The sequence below is a fragment of the Corvus hawaiiensis genome, chromosome 2 (genome assembly GCF_020740725.1).
Source record: "Corvus hawaiiensis isolate bCorHaw1 chromosome 2, bCorHaw1.pri.cur, whole genome shotgun sequence".
NCBI lineage: Eukaryota > Metazoa > Chordata > Aves > Passeriformes > Corvidae > Corvus > Corvus hawaiiensis.
The window spans coordinates 29,769,706-29,792,873 of NC_063214.1; the positions used below are offsets into that span (position 1 = coordinate 29,769,706).

The 23,168-nt window shown below is 39.7% G+C and overlaps 1 long non-coding RNA gene across 1 annotated transcript; it reads left to right on the plus strand.

Moving 5' to 3' along the window:
- Positions 1-2,811: 2,811 nt before the first annotated feature.
- On the plus strand, positions 2,812-7,655 carry LOC125321679. The gene is made up of 4 exons (XR_007201643.1): positions 2,812-2,962; positions 5,623-5,744; positions 6,090-6,143; positions 7,137-7,655. It is a non-coding gene; the product is annotated as an uncharacterized LOC125321679 (long non-coding RNA).
- Positions 7,656-23,168: the final 15,513 nt, after the last annotated feature.

A 23,168-nucleotide genomic window follows, 5' to 3' on the forward strand; every position in this document is an offset into this window, starting at 1 on the left:
AATACGTGATTTACCTCATATGACCCAGTTGGCCTTCAGGGAAATGTTGCCTAATCATCATAAAGATAGTGCAGGTAAATTGTAAGGAAGGCATGTAGTACTTCCCATACATCGTGTTTCTTGCATACTGTTGTTCTCTGGATTTTAACACTGGGCATTCATCCATAACAGTACTATCAGGGGTTTATAGGAACTTCAGTCTGCTTCAAATAGTGAAATATTTGGGATTTGAATCATTGCTGGCAGTGGGTGCTCACACAGTGGACTCAAGAGAGCTTCTGCACTTCTTCATTGACACTCTATCTCTTTGACCTCATTTTCGTAAGGGAGGGAAATCGCAAAGTCCTTGCGTTTCTGTGAAAAGAGTAAACTTCCTTTCCCTTTGGCTTTCCCCAATGGCATCAAACCCATATATTGAATTGTACAACGGTATTTTAAGGGACAGAACACATGATATCTGTCAAATACATGAAGCAGAGCTAGCCAGGTTTCAGTTCTTGTTCCATAAAGTTGGGAGATTGCGTGCAGGATTTTGGTGGCTTATTGGATTTGTGATTGCTCACTCCAGGAGCATCCGTGGATAGGTACTCACCTGTACTAACTGTGATGGAACAACATGAGACCAAAAACAGCTGAGGTATTTATCCAATTAGTGGCAAATTGGCAGTAATAGGAGCTCATATCCCAGAACTGTGACACCAGCTCCAAAGTGACATTTCTGCGTGTATGCCTTAGATAGCCCAATAAATTAGAGATGGTATTTTAAAAATGTCATTTCTCTCAGGCTATGTAGAAGTTATTCCCTCTACAGTAAGCTCAGCATGCACAAACTTTGACAGCCTGGCAAAGGCATGCTCCCCAAAAAAGTCTGAAAACAAACAGTCCCTTTGCTACCTACTCCTGAATGGATGTCCATCAGGCACTCCTTTATCTTGACAGGTTAATCCTAGTGAGGTCAATCAAATGACTATTTTTAAAAATCGGATACCAGCACATCTGTCTTGCCCTCCTTGACAAAAGAAGGAAGAAAAAATGCAAATAAAAATTCCTGGTCAAGGACAAAACAAGCAGGTTGAAATTTATGCCACTTAGCATAGAAATACCAAATAATGTGACTACCATCTGAATTCCCTGAATAGCATGTCATTACCATGCCAAGACAGCTCGACAAAGCCAAGAGATAAAATCAAAGCAAGAAAAGATTGCCCAAAATGAAGCAATACTAAAGCTTGACCAATTAACACTGACTGGCAAAATGTTAATCAAGACCAAGTTGCTCAGTGCTTGCATTGATCAGCAGTTTACCATTCAGCACATTATTTCTCTGTGATGCCCAAAATGTGCTCTGCTTGGGTATGAGCAGTTTCTGTGGTCATCAGGGAGACCAGTCCACATTAGGGCTGCCCAGGATGTTCAGTCCAGCTGGTTGGAGACATGCCATATAAAAAAAAACCCCAAACAAAAAACCCCACATTGTTTTCAGTGCTGCTTGCAGTGTTCATGCCTGAGAAGATTGCTGACTGACTGTGCAACTCCCAGATAGCAAAGATGCAATTTTCAGTATATAAAATCTGATGAATAAGCTGTCCCCTGGGGTTTGGCAGGACTTTGCAACTGCCTGAGATCTGCTGTAACTTTCTCCACTTGGCCTAAACTCTCTGATATGGGATGCCTGAAAGTTACACAACTAAAAGCCATCTTTAACCACTCAAAAAAGCAGACTGGTTTTAGAGACTCTGAAAACTACAGTTCCAGCAGGAGCATATGGGAACACTTGCTGTGAAAATCAGGCCATTGTCATAAATGACTGCTTTAGGCACACCAGTCTGGAATAAAAAGGCCAATAAGCTGAACAGTATCATTGGTAAATAACCCACCAGTGGCATTCAGTCAAAAGCTTGGAGATAGCAGTTTGGATTTCATTCATTAAGATTTGCATGCAACTAATTTTCCCAGCTGCTATTTAAGGAACATTATAGAGAAACAGTGAGAACTTGGGGATTTTTCAGTTTGAGTTCTGTGCTTTGAGTGCATATTTTATGAAGCATGTGTTTGGATAATAGCTGCAAATTCATCTCAGCAGCCTCTTTGATGACATGCATTTTTGAAACAGATGCTTGTGCTGATGGAGTGACATGTTCCAGGGTTAAGTGGGTCCTCCAAGACATAGCTCTCACTGCCTGCTGCTGGGGTCACCAAACTACTTCAGTGGGTTTATTTTAGCTTCCTGAAAGACACCCCTTCTGATGGCTTTAGGTCTTAGCAACATTCTTTTGCTTCCCAAAGACATTTTCTAACTTTACCATGAGTGCAGAGTACAGTGTTCTAGCAATTCAATCCTGACTAGTTTTCATTTCTTCAGAGACATTGTAATTAACCATATCCATGGGTTACATATTGGTTCATCTGCCAAAAACCAGTACACAGCAGCAAGTGAATATTGTTAATTAAATTTTCACGAGCCAGAGTGATCTCCTAGTTTGCAGCCATCTCATGAAAAGATGCACACATCTCCATTCAGCACTTAAGAAAGTTTGCAAGAGCAGAACAGTCCAGCTGCCTTCTCAGAGTCTCCAGGGACTGGTGTTCACAGTTTATCAGTGCCATATTATTATGTTGCCCACTTTGTCATTTGATATCACAGTGTTTCAAGTCCCTCTGTGTCTAATGGGAATACTACAGCCTCTCATATCCTACAGTCAGTTGTTTTAAGGTGTAATTTATCAGGGATTAATAATATGGTAGGAAGTACCATAATTTTACTTCTGTCTATAAAATGGTCTTTCTATGTTTGTGTATCGCCTACTTTTAAGCAAATTTGCTCCTAAGCAGTCAAAATTCTCATCCAGAATCAGCACTTGTCTCTCTTTAAGGCTACAAGGAAACCTTACTATTTGCCCTCTAGGTATTTGTCTACTCCTCTTGAAGTTCAACTCTTCAGGTTGTGTTGGGTAAGAAAAAGGTAAGATCCATGTAAGTCTGAGGTCTTTATCATTGTCCCCTTTGTCACAGTGTACAAGTACTTCACAGTCCCTAGGACAGCTCCCCTTCCTTCACTGATGTGTGAGTTCTCTGCTCACAGGTAACAATCCCTACCTTTCCTAAGGTGGTTTCTGGCCATAGATCCAGAGGAGCACTACGAAACAGTTTCCCTGTTTTGCAAAAGAAACAAAGAGAAGAGTACAGAACAAGTGCATAATGTCCTCTTTTAGCTCTGAAGTGAGATTTAAATAGAGTTTAGATGCCAAGTCCAGGTGTGGAATCTGACTCTGTTAAGCACTCACATCCTCTAGCTTTGCCAAGAAAGGATCTCCCAAGCACTAAAACCATGTTTCTGCATATACTCAGAGCAGCTTCTGATTTGGCAAGACTCATCCACTCCTAGATCTGCTGTTCAAGAGTTTAATCTGATGTCTCTGGTAATTCCTATCCCAGCCTTCTACTACAGTTGGAGTATAATTTGTAAACTGGCATTGGTAGAATTTATGTATTGCAGATCAAACCAATTTGTAGTGTTAATAATGTTACTGTAGGAACATCAGGAGATCTCCAGCATTTCCTCCTATACACTTAACCTAGTTTATGTGAAATTCTTGAAAAAATACGTATTTCTTCTACTCATACTTGATGTTCAGACATAATTTTGGCTAAAGCAAAGCATCTGGATATCCTGAGGTTGTTTCCATTATCTTCTCAGTAGACAGGCATTATTTCCTGTAGGGCAAAAATACTGTAGAATAATTTGTCCTTCTGCAAGTCAACAAGTATTTACTGAACCAGGAACCACCCATCTGCACAAGAGAAGACATAGGTAGAATAGATTTGAAAGAGAAGGAGCATACAGCTATAGAAATGGCAGGTTCTTCAATCTAGCAGGCATGGGGCTTTTTTCAGGAGATGAAAATGACGGGTCAGAAAATAAATGGAGGCATTATATTCCCATTTCCTATCAGAAGCAATAAAAAAACCAAATAATATATGACATTCAGTTTATCCTGTATTTGTTAAGAATGGTGATTATTGAAGTAAATCTATAAATTAAAGACTCTGGTAGTTTGAAATACACTCAAATTATTTAGAGAATGAGTGGGAAATATTCTTAGTCCCAGCACCTGCTGTTTAATTCCTCTACTTTTCTGTGGTTTTACTATTACATTTTCCAATTCAAAAAAAAAGTGAAGCAGACTAGACAGAAGATATTGTCAAATGCCCAAGGCAAATAAACTGGAAAAATATTGAGAAAATTATATGTAACTTTCTGTAATAGCAAAGGGAATATGAAGTGAATAATATTAAATTAAGAGACAATATTAAAAAGAAAAGAAAAAAGTGGAACAGTGTCCCTTTTAAACAAGTATTCAAAATGTCCACTGAATCCTAAGGGGTGAAATCTTTCTGTGTTGCTTCGACACAGAATATGGGATATGAATCAATCTTAATTTATGCAGTAGATTAATTGCACATTTTTAATGTGAATCAGATCTCTTGGGTTCTGTGCTTATAAAAGTCACCTTTACTGGCCCCATATGAGAGCTTGGCGCCAAGACCACCCAGTGACTTTACTTTGAAGGATGCAGGAAACTGTAGAGTCTTAAATTCTCATGCAAATGCTGATTCTTAAATTCCTAACTTAAAGAATAGGAAGATGGAAACTCATAGCACATTACAATAAAAATTACAATAAAAATACCCTTTGCACCTAGAAGAGGAAAAGTTGCTTGTGAGGTTCCCTTCTGGGTTTCCCTGTGTTTTTCTAGATGTCCCAAAAAGTGAACAAAAGACCTTTTATCTTATAGGCAATTATGAAAAATCCAGCTCAGAGCATTAGGTAGGTGCCTGAGAAGCTGTATCATTAAATCCCTTCTGCTGTTTAGGAAGGGAAAGACCTAAAATGGGAAAGAAGGCCAGTACCATGTTAAACTACTTAAGAGGTCAAATAAAATCTGACTTCAGCCAGCAATGTTTGGATTTTTCCTTTGGCTCAGAGAACAAGCTGTACATCATCCAGTAAATGTGTACTCTACAAGGGGTCAGAGGAAAAAACATCTGCCCATACTGGGCAGCTGCTTCAGTCGTCTCTTGTTGCCAAGTTCCTAAAAGTGCCCAGATGCATCTAGGCTGATGTATCAGGTCTCCTGCCTCTTCCTGGGCTGGTGGGTTCATGTGCACCCCAGACCCTTGTGCATTAAATGTGACATGTAATATGCAGAGGGAAAGGGAAAAGCATTCATGAACCATGTTTGTCCTCCTCCTGACAAGGCTGCAACTCTTATATCAAGTTTTTTATCTCAGCTTGATGGGGATTGTGAAAACCTTGAGAGGGAGAGAGCTCCTCACTCCTTTGCTGGTTTGTCTTCAGTCCACACACTTAAAAATCAAGTGTGTTCCAGCCTTACTCTGAAGACAATTTGTCTACTTGCAAGAAAGGAGATACAATTCTCAGCTCAATGGAGAACATAAAACCAGCTTTCTCAGTAGAAAAGACAGAAAACCAGGAGGTGGTAAAACCTCCCTGGACAGCATAGCAGCATAGGAAAAGTATGTGGCAATGGGAGGGGTAGTTGCATTAACGCTTCCTGACCCGTGCTTTTCCTGTGAATGTATATTAAAATATGTACATAGATGTGTCTGTGTATTTGTCGGTCTACAAAGCCACAAGAAATACAGCAATTGTCAGTAGCAACAGGGATGGACTTTCAACAAAATCAGCTGTTCTGAGACACACTGGAGAGAAGAATCATGTCGTAAGTATGAGGAAAACCTTTTTCACTTTCATATACCTGTAGTTCTACTGCATCTGGGGCTGATTTCTGGCAGGGTAATGCAGAAATATAAGAAGAGTTCTGTGGTGTACTAAGCATGCTGAACTTTACAGCCATCTGCACTAATGACATTCTTAGTGTTTCAGTATGGTCTGGGATAGCAGTAATCTGCAAAAGGGATGGAAATGATTTCTCAATTTTTATTTCTTTTGAATGTGCTATCTACCAACATGACTTTACTAAAAAAATTTAGATTGGAGCTGGCCTAGGTATTTGGCTAATATTCTGGCTTCTTGCCTTCACCTTGAGCTTTTTTCCTTCCTCTAGGCGTACAAAAACTCAGCAGTCTGTTTAAAAATGAAGAAGTCGTGACACCTAGCGGTGAGTTAAACACCAATAACTTCTGTTTCCCTCGGGACTCGCACGCGTTTTCCACAGGCACATTGTTCTTGGTCAGACTGAAATGCGAGAGAGATGGGCATTAGCCTCACGGCTCTGGACATCCAAGCAGCTCATTTCTTTTACAGTCCCCTGCAGTGTGTGTGTGTGTCTTGTTGCATCAGACTCCCGTGTTTCTCCACAGAAGGTGGCATTGTCAAAGCCCCTGTGCAGCCCCAGGTCATGTTCCTTATGGAACGTGACATTTTGAGTAGCCATTTATACCGAGATCAGTTCAAGTGCCTTGACTTTGGAGAGAAAGGGAGCATGGCAGAATCCTGGCATAAGACCAGCTGGGAATTTCAGGGTCATTTTCTTGTCGAGTACTTATTCATCAAGGCTGTTTTCAGATGGTGACTCAAAAATGTATTGTATGGCATGCTGCAAATCCCTGGCAGGCTGTTTAAACTGACTCAGTTGCTGGCATATTCTTTTGCTTTTGAAGACTTCTCAGAGTCTGCCTTGGTCAGCAGCAGTCAAAAAATACATACTGGCTGTGATACCATGACAAGAAGTCACACTGAAAAGCAGTAAACCAGTCTAGACATGTGCAAAAAAATTATAGGTTCTTTCCAAACAGTGGCAAGGCTTGGAGATTTTTTTTTTATTTATTTTTTTAGGGAAGCAGAACAATGTACAGTTGTGCTCGCGGTAACTAGGCTGCAATCACCAAGTGGCGAGATTTCTTGGCTTGTTGAGCCAACTGGCTGGGGAGTGCCCATTTTTTATCGCAAGAATGAACTTCAGTGCAAAAAATTTCAAGTGAAAACATCACTGTAGGTTGTTTGGGAATCTGGGTGCATGCTTCTTTGTATCAGTAAGGGCTGTTAGCAGTGCAGCCTCACAGCTTCATGTCCATATTTGTGCATGCTATATCAAGCATACTTTCCATTGCCTTCAATGAGACAAACTCCTTTCTCCTCCTCTGTCTTGCAGAAGAGATGCGTGACAAAATCACATGCTGTAACGGAGAAATGGAAACTGAATTACTTGAATATACAAGATTTGCTTCATCTGAAGATTTATTTTACTACACGTATTAGTACCTGTAACATCCCCAGTTTGCCGTCTTGGGTGTAATTAACACTTATACCACCGGAGTGTCTGGATATAAGGCAAGTGAATGTAAAAACATCAGTTCTGTCCAAAATGTTCCAGTTTCTATCCCTTGAATCATCAGCATGTGACCTGTTCTGTGCCAATATTAATAACCATAGCTCATGGCTTTCAAACAACTCAAACTACTTAAAAATTAATTCTGTTTACAGTGCCTTCTAGAGGAAGTATTTTGTAGAAGTGAATAACTCAAACTGACTAGTGGCTACCCACAAAATATGACTATCAGTAACAAAATGAATCATTTAGAACTTAGTTGGCAAGGAATGGACACATTGTTGGAGAAAATATCAAGTAGAAATCAGATCCAGCAGCTGGGAGTCCTGGGTTCTTTTTCCACTGTACCATACCTTTCCCATGCTGCTCTGACAAAAGCAGGCCTAGCCTTTGTCATCCCAAATCCCACTGTTTGCTTCTCTTGCACAGAGCTGTAACCTGTGGGGGTGACATTCAGATGTCGCTCCTAAAAACACTTGTAGTCATGAGTTGGAGGCCATAGATTATATTTTGACTTTGGTTTTCCCTCTGTAACAGGGAGATGGCCGCCAACTGGTGCATGACAAGGTTGTTTGAAGTCCCTGATATGGGCCAAGGGCTAGTATTTCTTCAGTCTTCACTGAAGAGAAACAACACAAAATAGAAGGACAACACTAATGCTCGCAGCTCTATAACCTGATGCAGTCGTGGACAGAACCAGTCCAGGCAGAGTTTTTGAAGTGCCAGATTGAAAACGTGACTTTGGTCTGTAGGCCCAGCAACAACGTGTTTGATCATTCTCATGCCAGGCAGGACAGTGTGCTGCAGACTGTGTTATGTGGGTACATACACCAGAACCTCTTCTATCCCTTGCTCTTGCATTTTCATGATTCTCCTACTGACAGATAGGACACAAGAACTTTAAGGTAGAAAGCAGCTGCCAGAGACACACTGAGGAGTAGATTTCTAGGAGATATTCACTCACACAGGAGTCTGAATGCTCAGCCAGGATGTGATTTTTAAGCAAGTATCTGTATTGAGTGCAGTTGTGATGTGGACAGTGAATCCCCAGTGTATTACACTCACTTGCATGGCTAAGCCTGCAACTGCAGAATCCCACAATTGTTAGGGTGAGAAGGAACCTCTAGAGAGTGTTTAGTCTAAACTCCTTGGTCAAAACAGGCTCAGCTACAACAGGTTGCTCAGGACCATACTCAATTGGGTTTGAATATCTTCAAGGAGGGAGACTCAGAACCTCTCTGGGCAACCTGTGACAATCCTGAATCATCCTTCAGTTTAAAAAAAAAAAAAAAAAAATTTCTGATGTTTAAATGAAATTTCTTGTATTTCAGTTTGTACTCATTGCCTCTTGTCCTTCAACTGGATACCCCTGAGAAGAGTCTGGCTCTATTTTCTTTACACCCACTATATCAGGTATTATTAAGAATTCCCTCTAATGCTGCACCTACCAAGACAAACAATCCCAGCCCTCAGCCTCTCCTACTGTGTCAGATGCTCCAATCCATTTGTCAGTTTTGTGGTGCTTCCCTGGACTGGCTGAAGTATGTTCACATCCCTGTTGTAGTGAGGAGCGCAGCACTGGGCCCAACACTCCAGATGTGGCCTCAGCAGTCTGAGTGAAGAATCACTTCTTTGACCTACTGGCCATGCTCTTCCCTTACGCAGCCACAGAAGCTGTTGGCTGCCTTTGCTCCAAAAGCACATCTCTAGTTCCATATTAATGGCTAGTTCCAGCTGTAGCTTTCTTTAGCTTCCTTGATTTAGTGGCTTGAGTTTCTCTTTAATACATAGATAAATGTGCCTGGTCTGTTGGTCATCATGGACTGTTTCTGCATCAGTGCTGTTTAATTATTCAGTATCACTGGGAGCTCTAAAAAGGCCTCCAGGCTGTGGATCAGTTCATCAGAACGGAGTCATACTTAACTGCCTAGAGCTGACAGAACCAGCAGCACATTACTGTGATTTCTGGTGAACCAGGGTAATACCAAACCTCTTGCTATGCCATAAGCTTTACTGGCATCCTAACACTGCAGAAGAGCTTGAATTGAGGGAGGAGCTGCTTTTCCTAGTAGTCTCCTTGTTGTCCTCGTGGATAAAACAATGATATGATCTCGACATACATATTTGGGGCACCTCTCAGGCCTATGTTTCTTTGCCCTACAGCAGGAGGGAAAATTCACCCTTTCCCTAGTAACTGAGTGAAATTCTTCTACAAAAAACCCAACTGCATTCTCCAAAAAGCATAAAAAATGAACACTGCATTAACACTCCAAAAACAGGAAATACCCCTAACAACACTCTATGTCATCACATAACCTAGATTTCAGTTGAGAATGTGGGTGTTGTTTTAGATAACAAAATACAACATGTGTTCACCATTAATCTTCTTGAACATTTGTTTGGCCAGAAACTGTCTCTGATCAACTCACTTATGTAAACAGGTCTGTGCTTCAGACTGAAGTGGTAAGATGTTATTCCAAGGACTTGCATTGCAGGGAATCTCTCCTTAACTCTAATGAGATTCATTTAATGACAGCCTCACTATTGGTGTCTGTACTTCAAAGACTTTTATGTTCAGTTTAAATTTCAAAATTTAATAAAAAATCTTGCCTCAAAGAAGAAAAGCACAACCTCTAAAAAATCTACCATTTGTCCCTATTCTATTTACAATTTCAATATCCAATGCTTTTGCATCTGGTTTGTGAAGAAACAAAAAAGCTGTTTCTTCTTTCATTACCAAAAGGCAGATGCATTCACTGCAGGAGATCACCCTGGAGAGGCTTCCATTTATCATGTATTTTTTTTACAGGTATAGGACCATATAAAAAATTAAAGAAAAAATGAGGAAAATAAGCTTGGTTTATTTAAGGAAAATAAATGGTACATCTCAGTTGTGTCAGCTAGTTCCGGGCACAACTGGTGTATTTAATTTACACTCAAAAATGTAGATAGTTATGTAGGCACATAAACTATCAAAACTTTTAATTGCAGACTATTGATGCAGTAAATTAAAACATGCCATTTCCTACAAGCTCTTGCTCCCCATAGTTGGTCTCTTCATGTCTTTTTGTTTCAGACCAAAACATAAACCTGCAAACAGGTTCAGTCCAGCCAGTCCAAAGGCAGTGTGTGAATGGGGAGCAAGGCTCTTCTGGAGTGGTGATCACTGCAGCTTCTTACTGACTGTGAACCTTCTCTGTCTTTCTTTCTGCACTTGCAAAATGTAAAATATATCTAAGAACTAGCCAAGAGCCGTATACTTACTCATGTCTGGGGAAGTTAGCTCCTCACAATCAAAAAGAGTTAATGCTTTGAATACTTGAAGGTTAATCCAGGACTTTAAACTGTCTGATAGGAATTCATGTCCAGATAGAAGGAGCCCCAAGTTTGCAATAAACACAGCCATTAGAAATATTTATCATTGAGTCAAAGCATTGAAGAGGATTAGTCTCAGCTGTGCCAATTCCAGAACACAGTATCTTAATTGCATTACATATTTTGGACACTGTCCTGAAACGCTTCCGAAGATCGTAGAGATAGAGAACTCTTGAGATATGGTTTTGTTTTGCTTTTAAATCTCTAATTCAGTTTACCCAGGATGATTGTTTTAAGGATTTCTTACAAAGTTCTGCATTCAGTAGCTGGGAAAATGGTACAGAAAAGAGTGTGTTAAGAGATATGTAGAGTAATAAGGAAAGTACAAAAGCTAGAAAGGGCAGAGTAAGGGAAATAAAAGACAACTACACTGGCTCTTAATATTTCAAATCCCTGAAAGGAGGAGAAGAAAATAGAGTTACTTTTGTAGCTGCAAAGAGAATTTGGTAGATTTAGGAAGATGACAACTGGTATAAATGACATGGCTTCTTCTCCCTGCTTTTGGCAGAAATGGTACCCCTCGGAAAATGTGCTGCCATTCCACTGTATTTTAGTGCTTTTAAATGCATTTTAAAGCTATATCTGCCATTCTGCAGAGCTTGCAACTAAAGAATCAGAAATGCTGACAAATTAAATGAGCTGAAGTCAGGCCTTCCCTTCCAATTCCAAAATTATTAATGCCACCCCTTTTTCATTTGGACTTCAGTCCTAGTATACTGAACTGAACAGTTGCAAGTCTCCAATATACTGGGATTTTCTGCCAAATACTGTTCTGAAGCCCCTCCATCTATGCAGTTTGGCCTGCCACAATGCTGTCATGACAAAAGTTCATTCAGAGATATTATCCCATTATATCTACAATTGATTGAGATCCACAGAAGTCTAGATTGGTTGTCTGTAGTTGTTGGAAATTACAAAAATCCATCTTAGCCTGTTACATAAACTTGTTTTGAAAGCAAAATGAAATTAGAAGCAGATAGGTTGGCTCGTATAAAACAGATAGGTTAAATCAATTGTGATAGTGAATATTTACAGCTATTTGGTCATGTAATGATTACAACAAAGAGAAAAATAGGAGGAAATGTTTGCAGCTGAAGTCACCATAAGTAATGTTCATGGAATGTGGTTGTCAGCTTTCATGTTGTTTTTCTGAGGATCACTGAACAGAGGCAGAGGAAAATGGACTGGGAAGAGCTCTTATCATGATGGATTTCATCCTAGTGTGTCTCAGAGGGATCCATCATTACACTAACTCACTTCTACTAGAAGCCTGCTCTGGTGCTAAACCTGGATTTATTCAGTGAGAAAGACTCCCTGGGAGCCCTTATTTCCTGAGTCACAGCTTTGGAGAACTATCTGAATAGCTTTGGGGACAAGAATGTTAAAGGTGCAGCAAATAAGGTCTTGAGCAATTCTTTTTCAGAATCTGGAAAGCTTCAAGGCACCTTCTTACAATTTGAAAACTTAATCTTCCAGGATTCATTATTTCTAGACGTCAAATATATGTAGAAGTTTAAGAATGCAAACAGCGCCAAACACCTCCGAGTCTGCAGTCAAGATAATTTCTTTTGATACTGCCAAAATGTAATGTTTAGCTTCTGGGATTTTTTATATTTTCTCTTCCAAAACCAACTTCAGATATTTCCTGTCTTGCCTTCTGAGGTGGTACTGTTTCCTTTTTCCTGTTCTCTCCATCACTCTCTAGTTTCCACCCTAAAGACAATCATGACTGTCAAAAGCTCCATTGTTCAGCAACATAGAATCACAGAATCATAGAATGTGAAGTGTTGGAAGGGACCTTAAAGATCATCTGATCCCAGCCTTCAACATGGGACGGGTGGAATTATCACAAGAGTCCCAGTAAACTGATGTTGCAGAAACAGTCTGAAAGAATCGGAATTACTTGGAAATGTGATTTTAGCCATGAACAAACTTCTCTCTAATGGAAGAAGAAGTAAGCTGGGCAATGACCAGTTTAAATATTTTTGGGTTTCTCTTATGCATGATACATTTTCTTTGTGTTCTGCTCTGTCATGGATAAAATTAAAACTACCATGATCTTCATACCAAACCTACATCTGGAGGATTGTGTAAGTCTTCTGGCTGCTCTGGATGTTACTGTTTCAATAGGTGGAGACTTACAACAGCAGTATTACATTTCTGTTAGTTTCTGTGTAATTTATGAGGGAACCAAAGGAGTTATATAATTTCAGGGGGGGGATTGGATGGAGTATTTACCTAAAGTAGTATGGACTGTTATGTGAAAAGCTGAGGTGATGTCAAATACAGACTGAGCAAACTGGGCCCAAAACTGTTTACTACTGATCACTACTCAAAGGGCTCTTTATATGAGACACAGTGGGGGAAATGAATTTGTTTTCTCTTTTGCAATGAGGGTGTCGTGGTTTAGCATGAATTGTGATGGTTTATCTGAATTTATTTCGCATTTATTCTATGCACAGTACTGGTATTAAAACTATAAACCCACTTGATGCTGTATTAAGAACCTAATCCACTGCCCATTTCTGAGTATCTTTTGAGGTTTCAAGCTTGCCTGCAATCTGACTACGTGTAGAGCTTTTGCAAATGGGCCTGCTTCTTCAATGGGCCTTGAGTGATCGAAACCAAAATTCTGACTCCAGCTTTCCCTGTTTTGAGGACATTTCCCTGTTAATATCTGAATTTTGCTGCATGATCTTGCCATGTCTGTCTACTGCTCATAGCAGGCACCTTTTCATTTTCCAGGAGCTGTGTCTGTGCTCAGAAGGAGCAGCCAGACTGTTCTCAAACTATGTTCAGGGTCACACTAAGGAAACACCCTCTTGGAAGCTGCCCGGTTCTTTGTTCCTTCCATCAATCTAAAATAAATGCCATTGAAAATGTCTCATTCCTCCTTGTGTATGCAAAGACCATGGGAACACTGACAAGTCACTCTCTTTCAGATATCGCATACAAAATCAGAGGAAATAAGAGTGTTTGGATCTTTCAAGAAAATCCCAAGTGTCCAGATTTCTTTGGCAGACATTCCCACTTTGTTTTTCCAAGCTGAGAAGCATAGAAGTGCCTTTTCCACCTCTTTCTGCCTCCCTGTCACTCATAAGTAAGGCTGATCATACTTGGAATGAGAGATAAAACTTGGAAGTGGATGGAAAAACACATCCAGCTGACCCAAAGGGGAACTGCGTCCTCTACCTGCTGCTGTCTTCTTTCACATGTTTTACCTTCTTTCTGCAGGTTGACTCACTACATTCTTCTGCCAATTACTTATCTTCTGTTTTCTCTGTGTGCACAGCAAATCCCTGATGCTCATGGGACTGTTCCAAGTTCAATAAAATTTCATTTTCTGAAGATTATAAGATTCCTCAAACGCCAGTCGCAATCTGGAGCCAGAGGGAGGTCCAGTTTGCATAAACCCAAAGCTCTGCCACAGGCAAGTGACACATATATCTTATTAATAAAGTTCTCAATCTGAAAGTGTTATTTTCTATGTGAAAAAAGTCGTCTTAACTGAATATAAACTATTGCTGAAATTTTAACTGGAATTATGCACCCAGTCCTGGCTGGCATAAGCAGAAAATATTTGCACAGACATCCATTGTTCTGACCCACAGATAGAGTTCAAACAAACACTGATGGGAAAATTAAATTAGAAGTACAGGATATTGTCCTTCATTCTCTGCATTCAGCCCACTCAGATGGCAGAATCTGAAATTTATATGGCATTTTAATTGGTCATAAGCAAACTGAGAATGATTCCAAGATTGGATCTGAACAGTTTTCATACATGAATATTTAATATTCATAACGTTTGCGAGGAGGTCTATTATGAATGTTGAAACTTTGCATTTATCTGCAAAACATGGAAAGCAACAGAGGTGAACAGTGGAAGCTTAGGCAGAAAATCCCATTAACACGCTTCCTATGCTTCCCTGTGCTGTGCCATAGTGATACATCAAACACCTGAAGTGTTTACTTTTTCACTAATACTATCAGTGTTTCTGTTTTTGTCTTTAGTTTTTGTATCTGTATCTGTCTTCATGCATGAAGTTAAATCTGGTATGGCAAAGGAATTTAGCACTATGAAAGAGGATTTTAGTCTATTTGGCCAAATGGAAAAGTTGGGGAGAAAAATCTAGTTTGGAAAACGTGACACAGGAATTTAAAAAAATGAGCATTAACAAAAGCATTTGTTTTGTCCCACCTATCAGTATGTAGTATAGTGTTTAGTTTAAAAACTTTTTTGACATTTTAACATATATATATAAATTTCAAATAAAATAAAAAGGAAATAACATAATATCTTTAAATATTCAAATGAAACATGCATGAATGGGATGAAACAATTGCAATGCTATTTACCAGCTTCACAAACAGCTCAAAACTGTGATTTCTTGCTTGCTTGCTTTTCTTTACAGCAAATAATTCTATACAGTCTCAAAATAATCCATAAAGGAATCATCTTAGCCTTCATCAGACCCTGTTAATATCTGCTTCTCTCCAAAAACAACCAGAAGGCATAAATCCAATGTCCATCCCCAAGTCCAATCCCTATCCTATCCCAACAGAACTGGCAACAACACATCTCTCCACATCCTCCTTTCCAGCCATACTGAAATGAATAATAATTAACCTTTCTTGATGTCAAACTTCATCTCAGCTTTATCGAAGCTCATGTTGAACATGGAGCAACTGCTAAAGACCTAAAGCAAATCCCAAATTAAAATCTTGTCCAGAGTCTTATCCATGGCCCAGCTTCTTTCACAGATTACATACCTGCTTTTCATTACTTAGATCAAGAGTGAAATGGGACTTCTTGATCTCACAGAAGCCAGGCACAGAACAAGTTTCTCAGACTTCATGTAAAACACAGCACCAACCATTGCTCCCCTCTCAGAAGAAGCCTTACTTGCCCACGCAGAAAGCACACACCCTTCCTAACCATAGCTTTCATCCTGCCCTAGAAAACTGAAGGACTCTGCAGCCCCTGCTTTCCTGAACTGCAGTTTTAATATTGTCTAAATTCCAAGTCCAGAAAGATAATCTCCTTGTTCTAGGCCTCAATGCCCTGCAAGAAACCACACTAATATTTGAAACCACACTTAATATTTGAATTTTGCTTCACAGATCCCTAGTTTCAAATCCAGTAATATTGGTTACCATATCCAAAACCTGTTCAATATTTCCTGCCATTCAGCTCTCACAGGAAGGATGAGCCACAGCCTGTCAGGATCCTGAAAGAAAATGATCTACATTTAGCTTTCTTTACCTTAAACACAATGGTAGCCAATAAACAAAATAAAACCTGACCTACTCAGACACCCTAAAACTTAAGTTTGGAGAGAACCACACAGCTCACATATGATTTATAATAAATAATAGCTCACACATGATTTCCACAGAACTTTGTAGGTCCACCTATTAACTTGCTCTTGTAGCTTCCATAACATTCAAAATCAGGATGTTTTTTTAAATACAATACCAGTAAGTTCTACTGAGTTCATACCAAGAGTGGCTTCTCTGATAACAAAGTTTGCTCTTTTTCCCTAGCTTCTGAAGGAACTAATGTAAAACCAACACCTTAACCATCTTTTACTGGACTTGAGGTCCTAAGTCACCTAAGAGCATTCCTGACAGTGAATCCTCCAACATGCTTAGCCCAGTCACTGTTTTCTGCCAGAGATGAATTACACATTATTCATTGCTAAGAGAACTAGTCCTGAAACCATTAACCTACTCTTCCTATCCCAACTAGCCAGAAGCTATAAATCCTTGCCACTACCAGCCCTCATCCAAGACACACCACACTGACAAGATCCTGCAGTAAATGTATTTGTCCCGCTCTTCCTTTCCTGAACCCTAACCCCCACTGTAGCCATATAGCTCATCCCTACCACTCCAGAGCATCAGCCATAATTGTAACCTTAACTGTAACCTCTCTCCACCACAGAATTAATCACCTGCAGACTAATCATCTCTCCACTGCTACGTGGAAAACCTGTGAAATTAGGCTTACAGGGCAGCAGAAATGCCAACAGAGGAAAATTATCTTCCAGTGATATGTTCCTTTTTCTTAATTGTTGCTTGAAAACCATTTTAAAAGGTACTACTGTCAGTTTTAACTGTGTTTTTGTTTGAAGCAATGATTTTTAGTCTTAGTGTAGCTTATCAATGCTTTTACAAGCCTGGGCTAACAGACAATTTGAGTTTTTTGACTTAACAGCAGAAGGAGAAATTCGTGAAGGCTTTTTCAATGTCAGGAATGCTATGCAAGGACAAATACACTATCTCCAGTAAATGTGCAAATGCTTTACCAGATCTAAGCTCTATAGACCTTTGTTGGATGGGATTTTTATCTTTACTTATATTTGTATGTGTTGGAAGATATTTTCACTTATTGCAAAAAAAAAAATCAAATAAATTCATGAAATCACAGTCTCTCTTTTCCTCTGTAAAATTCTCACTCTCCTAATCCAGTGCTAATTAAAAATTGTGATCCCCATTAATTTTAATAGGTTTTGGAAGAAACTGTAAACCAGTACCTTATAAAACTAACAGCATGACAAAATAATGTCTCAGAATTAGCATGAACACTTCTCTCTACATATAAATTTCTTCGAAAGCAATTGCCTGGAGTTTTCCACAGGTTTTCCTAATCATATTTCTTTTTTGGTAATGTAAGAAGTCATTCCCCAAAGGCATTATTTAGTTCCTCTTCAAGTCAAAGATAAAAATTCTCTTGAGTTTCATGAACAAGAGCATTCTAAAAATAAAATTCCTTCTCTGATAACCTCTAATGGATTTTTTTTCTCAGAAAGAAAACACAACAAAGATGACCTTTTCATCAGTTCCATTTCTGTCCTTAGGGTGTAACTCTGTTTAGTGCACAAACATCTCAAGGATATGTGAAGGCATGTTATGTCATCTCATGCTCCCTCTGGATTGCCCTGAGGAAAAATTGTCCCGTTCTAGTGGTAGTTTACAGCTGTTTCTGGGCTGTTTCCAGGCATTGGTGTAGCTCAGGAGCCTCCAGGTAAGTAGGGGAAAAAGATGATAGTCTTATACTGCATCACAGCAGGGGCTGTGATTTTTGAACTCTTGGAATTTCTCATCAGCCCTGGTATACTCCCCATGATTACCACAGAAGAGGCTGTAAGTCTGCTCTTAATCACTGTGAATCCTTCCTGAGGACGGGAAGAAACAGGGCTGCCACGGAGGAGGGTAGAACAAGGAACTGAACTTGTATCCCAGCCACATATCAAGTGTGTAAGTCAAAAAAGAATTAAAATCATTACACAGATTCAGGAATCAGACCATGTTTGAGCCTCTCTAATTATAAGTTCTTCACATCTGTGCAGAGACCCACAAGAGACTTTGTGACCCGAGCTTCCCAGGAGGTGGATGTTTAAACTTTCTGGATCTCACTTCAGGTAAAACAATGAGCAGTCTGTTGTGACGAATGCTGCCTGTGTGCCGTGCCCTTCTCCTCATCTGCTGTTTACTCTTGCAGTTAAACAAGGCTCTAAAGGACATTTCCTAATGTCTTTTGGAGACTCCTTTCTGCATGAATACGTGGTACTGCTGTTACCTTGCACCGTGGGCACTGAGCTGGGTGGCCATGCTGGGCTCAGCAAACACCATGGAAACTGGAGCTCCACTGTTCACTTGGGTATGTGAGCAGAGTGAGGGAGAGAACCACACAGACACAACCCATATCAAACACTATTGTCAACCTCTCTAGAACACCTTTACAAGCATCTCTGCTTAAATAAATGCTGTCCATCAGGTTATCTGTTCAGACAGAAGGTGAAAGAGAAAGGGATGTTTGCTTGTATAGGCATATACTGCATTTTTCCTGTTTTAGTTGTGTTTTGTAGCTGGATTTTTAAAAAGAAAATAAAAAGAAAAAAAAGAAGAAGGAAAATGGGAAGGCAATGGGAAGCATTTTCCTGCATACACAGTAATGACAGAATGCTTACATTAAACTGATGGATTTACTTGAAGCAACTGCAGTCTGAAGACAAAATCACACTTTTAGACACGCACAAAAGTTAAGTATTTAATCTTAATACTGACAATATATTAGTTTGTACAGCTATTACACTTTTCATTTCTTTTAAGGTTTATTAAAACATTCAGTTCAAGTACTGCTTACACAAGTACAGTAACTTGTGTTCTTCACCAGTAGAGGACAGCACGAACCCAGCTATTGTCTCAAAAGTTGCTCCACCTTTTTTCCTCATTTCTTCACCCAACCGCTAAAGTCAATGAAAGTTTCCTTGCTACCCTTTTTTTCAAGAGGAATACCTGGTCTCCCTACTGAATGTTTTTCAGTGAAGTAAAATTGAAGCATATGTTTTATCACTGGCAGAAATCTCTAATGATCAACATACAAAGCTGCTGTTGTGCCTGTTTTCTTCCTTTCGAGATAACTTTGACCTGGGAGATCCTCTAACATGTCTCACAGACACAGAAAATACACAAGTTAAATCACAGGTGAGCCTGACAGGCTGACAGATGAACAAGTTGTGTTCTTCTTCAGTTTGCAGATGTCACCAGCCTGCAGTTTGCTCTTCTCTTAACATTACTTTCCAAGATGGAAATCACAGAACTGCGCCAGCCTTGAAATGCACATAGAAAAACTGGGTCTTTGTCCTAAAATATATTCTAACTTACTTTAGACAAATCTGACCCATACAGGCAGGTAGAAAGAATCCTGGTAAGGGGATAAGCTGCAGATTCTGCACTGCAGTTCACAGTGGGTAATCACAGGAGGTGGCTGGTCCTTCCCTTCTACCTAGGGATTGACCAGGAGACCTTACTTACTGCCTAATTCATAAGATGCAATGAATTGTTCTAAATCCCTCACTATTTCATCTTTTGCCTTAATTCTTGTTTGTGTTCCTTAGGCCTACCTCAAGCCCATGTGTGATCTGGGCTCTGGGCTGTCCCTGGCTGCCATGCCTGGCTGGCCCTGCTTGGTTTACTCTGGTAGCACAGGGCTGACACGGCTTCTGCCCTATTGTCCTTGTTATGCTTGGCTTCCAGCTGCTCCCCAGCACTGGAGAACAGCTGGACTTTGCTGTATCCTCACATTCACCCACCTCACAGCAGCTCAAAATCTGCAGAAAAATGACACACAAGAAACATTTAAGTTTTTCTTTGAATATTGCCTGGGTAGTACTTCTATCTCCCTGCTTATGTGAGTCCTACTTGTCTAAGTTTGTGGTTTTCTTTTTTCAAAGTGAGTGACAAGAATTTTTCCAAGTCAGGCTGCTTTAATGAAATGACTGTTTTTAAAAGAATTCTTTCTCTCAAATGGACTCTTTTGTGACTTGAAAAAAGCCTACTCCCACTCTTTACACCCAGAAATCCAAACTGAAGTCAACACCGCCTAGGAAATGCAGGTTTGGAGTTGCACATGTGCACTATGGCTGGGTATAGATAATGGTGTAGATATTGTTAGGGAATGATTGAATTATTTTACTGAAGCTGTTTAACCATGAATATTTAAGATGAAACTGCAGGATGATTTCAAACCACCCAAGCTTTAAGTTTGTCAAATGCTCTCCTGTTAGCTGTAGTGGGCAAGTTGCTGGCAAAAAATTAGACTTCGGCAAAGCTTCAAAGTTTTTGTATGATTTAGGGCACCTAACTCTACATGAGATGAATGAAAGCCAGGTTAGAATGGGACACAGAAAACTGCAAGTTTTTCTACACGTTTACTTCAGCTTTACCTTCTGTAGTTTGGGTTTCTGTTGTGAGCTTCTACACAAGGGTATGAAGCACAACATTGCCAATAACTTGGCAAGAAATTATCAAACCCTAAATCTCTTTTGGTTCATAAGAGAATTTCTGTTTCTTTTCAAAAAAACTGAGTTGGTAATAGGACAGTTAGGGGAAGCCTAATGCCCTTCTGATGGGGCATTGGATTGTTCTTGTGTTCATTCAACAAGCAGAGCCAAGAGCCTGTAGCTCTGTCTGCCTGTACCTGTATTTCTGTCTTGCTGTTGCATGCCTACAGCATAAGCCACATCTGCTGCTTCTCTGCAGGCACTCACTGTGTAATGCACTGAGTCCGGTCACCCTCAGCACTCACAGGGAATTCAGGGTTTCTCTCTACTAGAATTTGAATTGTAATGTTTGTCTGTGCTGTGCTGAGTACACATGTAACACTCACAGCCACTTTTCCTCAGAGCAGTACAATTGGTATCCATTGAGCAGCTTTTCAAAAATGGTTTTGCAGTTGTTGGGAACAGCACATAATTAGGTATCTCTAATTCAGATCCCAAGTCTGTACGACTCTGAGTATTGATTTTGAATGAAAAGTTCTGCTTAACCTGACTTAAAAGTTCTCCTTGAATTCCTGCAGAGGAATCTCAATAGGCCTTTTAATCCTCCTTTTTCATGATCTCTAAGGCATCCCAAGTGTTGCCTCAGCACTGATGGTACAGGCAGCAGTAACCTTGAAGACTTCTTTTCAAATGCCCCAAATCTTCTCACATTTTGAGCTGCGTCGAGTGTAGTCCTACCTTACACTTTCCATAGCCTCTTAGCTCCTAAAAGGAATCCTAAGAAATCATGATAGATGGCACACTGTAAGTTATGCTTCATCTCAGGCCCACTTAGTCCTGTGATCTCTTCTTAGAGGAATAATAAAGAGCTGGGAAGAGCTACAGATGGCTTTAAAGAAGTTGATAAAACCATCACCAGCTAATACACATTCTAAGGTCTCTTTCTGTTTTGTGAAGGTAAAGCAATACCTACTCAGCAATTTCCAATGCACTGATTAGTCTGCAATGCTAGCAATTCCTCCTGCTCTGTCAAAAGAACACAGTGTCCTTTATTTTCAAAGTATGTTGTCTGTGTACAAAAAGAGTCTGACTCAATATGAATATTTATTCGACCACGTTTATTACATTCAGACTCTCCGGTTTGGGCGGCATGTTGCTGAGGAGACTCCTGTCTTAGCCTTATGTTACTGCCTCCCCAGAGAGATGGGAGATAGGTTCTTAAAACCATGAGGGATGATATTACATTTTTATTACAACACATTCCCCTGCCTGGTGATGGAATCTAGCTGAGAGGAGTGTCTGGAAAGCGCAGAGCCTCCCCCGGCTTTGGTTGTCTCAAGCAAAGTCTGGGGTTTATTGTAATTCTTATCTGATGTTCCTTAAGGTTTCTGAATTCTTTTGTCTGCAAGTAACAGTATTCAGTCTTCTCTTTCGTGACAGATAAGCATAATATAATGGTTCTTTTTTTTTTTTCCTAGAAAGGAAGACTGCCACAAATTAAATGCTAGGCAAGTAATCATGCATCTATAATGAGCAAGGACATGTACTCAGGAAGTATTTTGGGCTTTATTCTTTTCATAGGAATGCCTTTGCTCTTCCTTGAGGCCACCAGGAACAGTAGAATTTCAGAGAAATCTGTGATATTTCTTGGATATAATATTCTTGCACAGAAAGGCACATTTCTTGTACTACAGACACTAATCTAAATGTTCTGATGACTTGATCAAATGCCCCATAAAGCAAGTATTTCTATGGGCTATTTGATTAGACTTGACACTAACATCTTTAGCTTGAAGGAATAAATGCTAATAGTAACTTTTTTTTATTCAAAGCCATATAACTTCCTATATAATAAATAAGAATAAATATCAACCCTTATTATCTGTGCTGCCCCACGTTTACCCCAACTGCCAAGCTACGATCTGTTTTACTAAGGTGGTCATCTTTTTTCCCTTAATATTAACAGAGTGTTTATTCCTTTACCCTCTTTAAACTCTGCCTGATCACATACTTGTTCCCCTAAAGGAAATTACAGGCTGCAGAGAAATCTGGAGAAATATCTGTGTTTTAATACTAGCTGTATGTCATCCATGATCCCACCGGAGATGACATTATTACTTTTCAATGGCAAGAGCTGGTCACATGGGAGGTGATGTTTTTATTATAATCAGCTGCAGAGAACTGGTGAGGGTGAGCTCATCTGCAGCTGAGTATGTTTGAACTTTTGTACCTTTCAGTACCTTTCTGTGAGCAGTGAAAACTCTCTCCAACTGGGATGTGTTAGGGAGTTAGGTTTCCTGTGAATGTTGAGATCTTAGAAAATAGCCACAGGAAATGAACATTGCAAAATAAAATAGAACTGAAGAATTACAATGTTGATTATTGAAGCAAAGTAGTTTCATCTGGGTTCTGTAGGAAAGGATTATAATGGTTTAAATATCTGATTTGATTTTAGTCTTCCATTCACAGAATTACTCAAAAGACTTCTTGAATCTAAGTCATATTACACAAAGCAGATTCCACTTATACTGTGGCTTGCCATCATGCTGTGAGTCTCCTGGGGGATGCTGAGAACCCTTAACTCCTACCTGAAGCTCCAGGGATTGGTCTTTTGTCAAAGCCTCGAGAAACATATCACATCTGCTTCCCTGGGACAATTTCCAGACAATATACATCTAACTGACTTTTG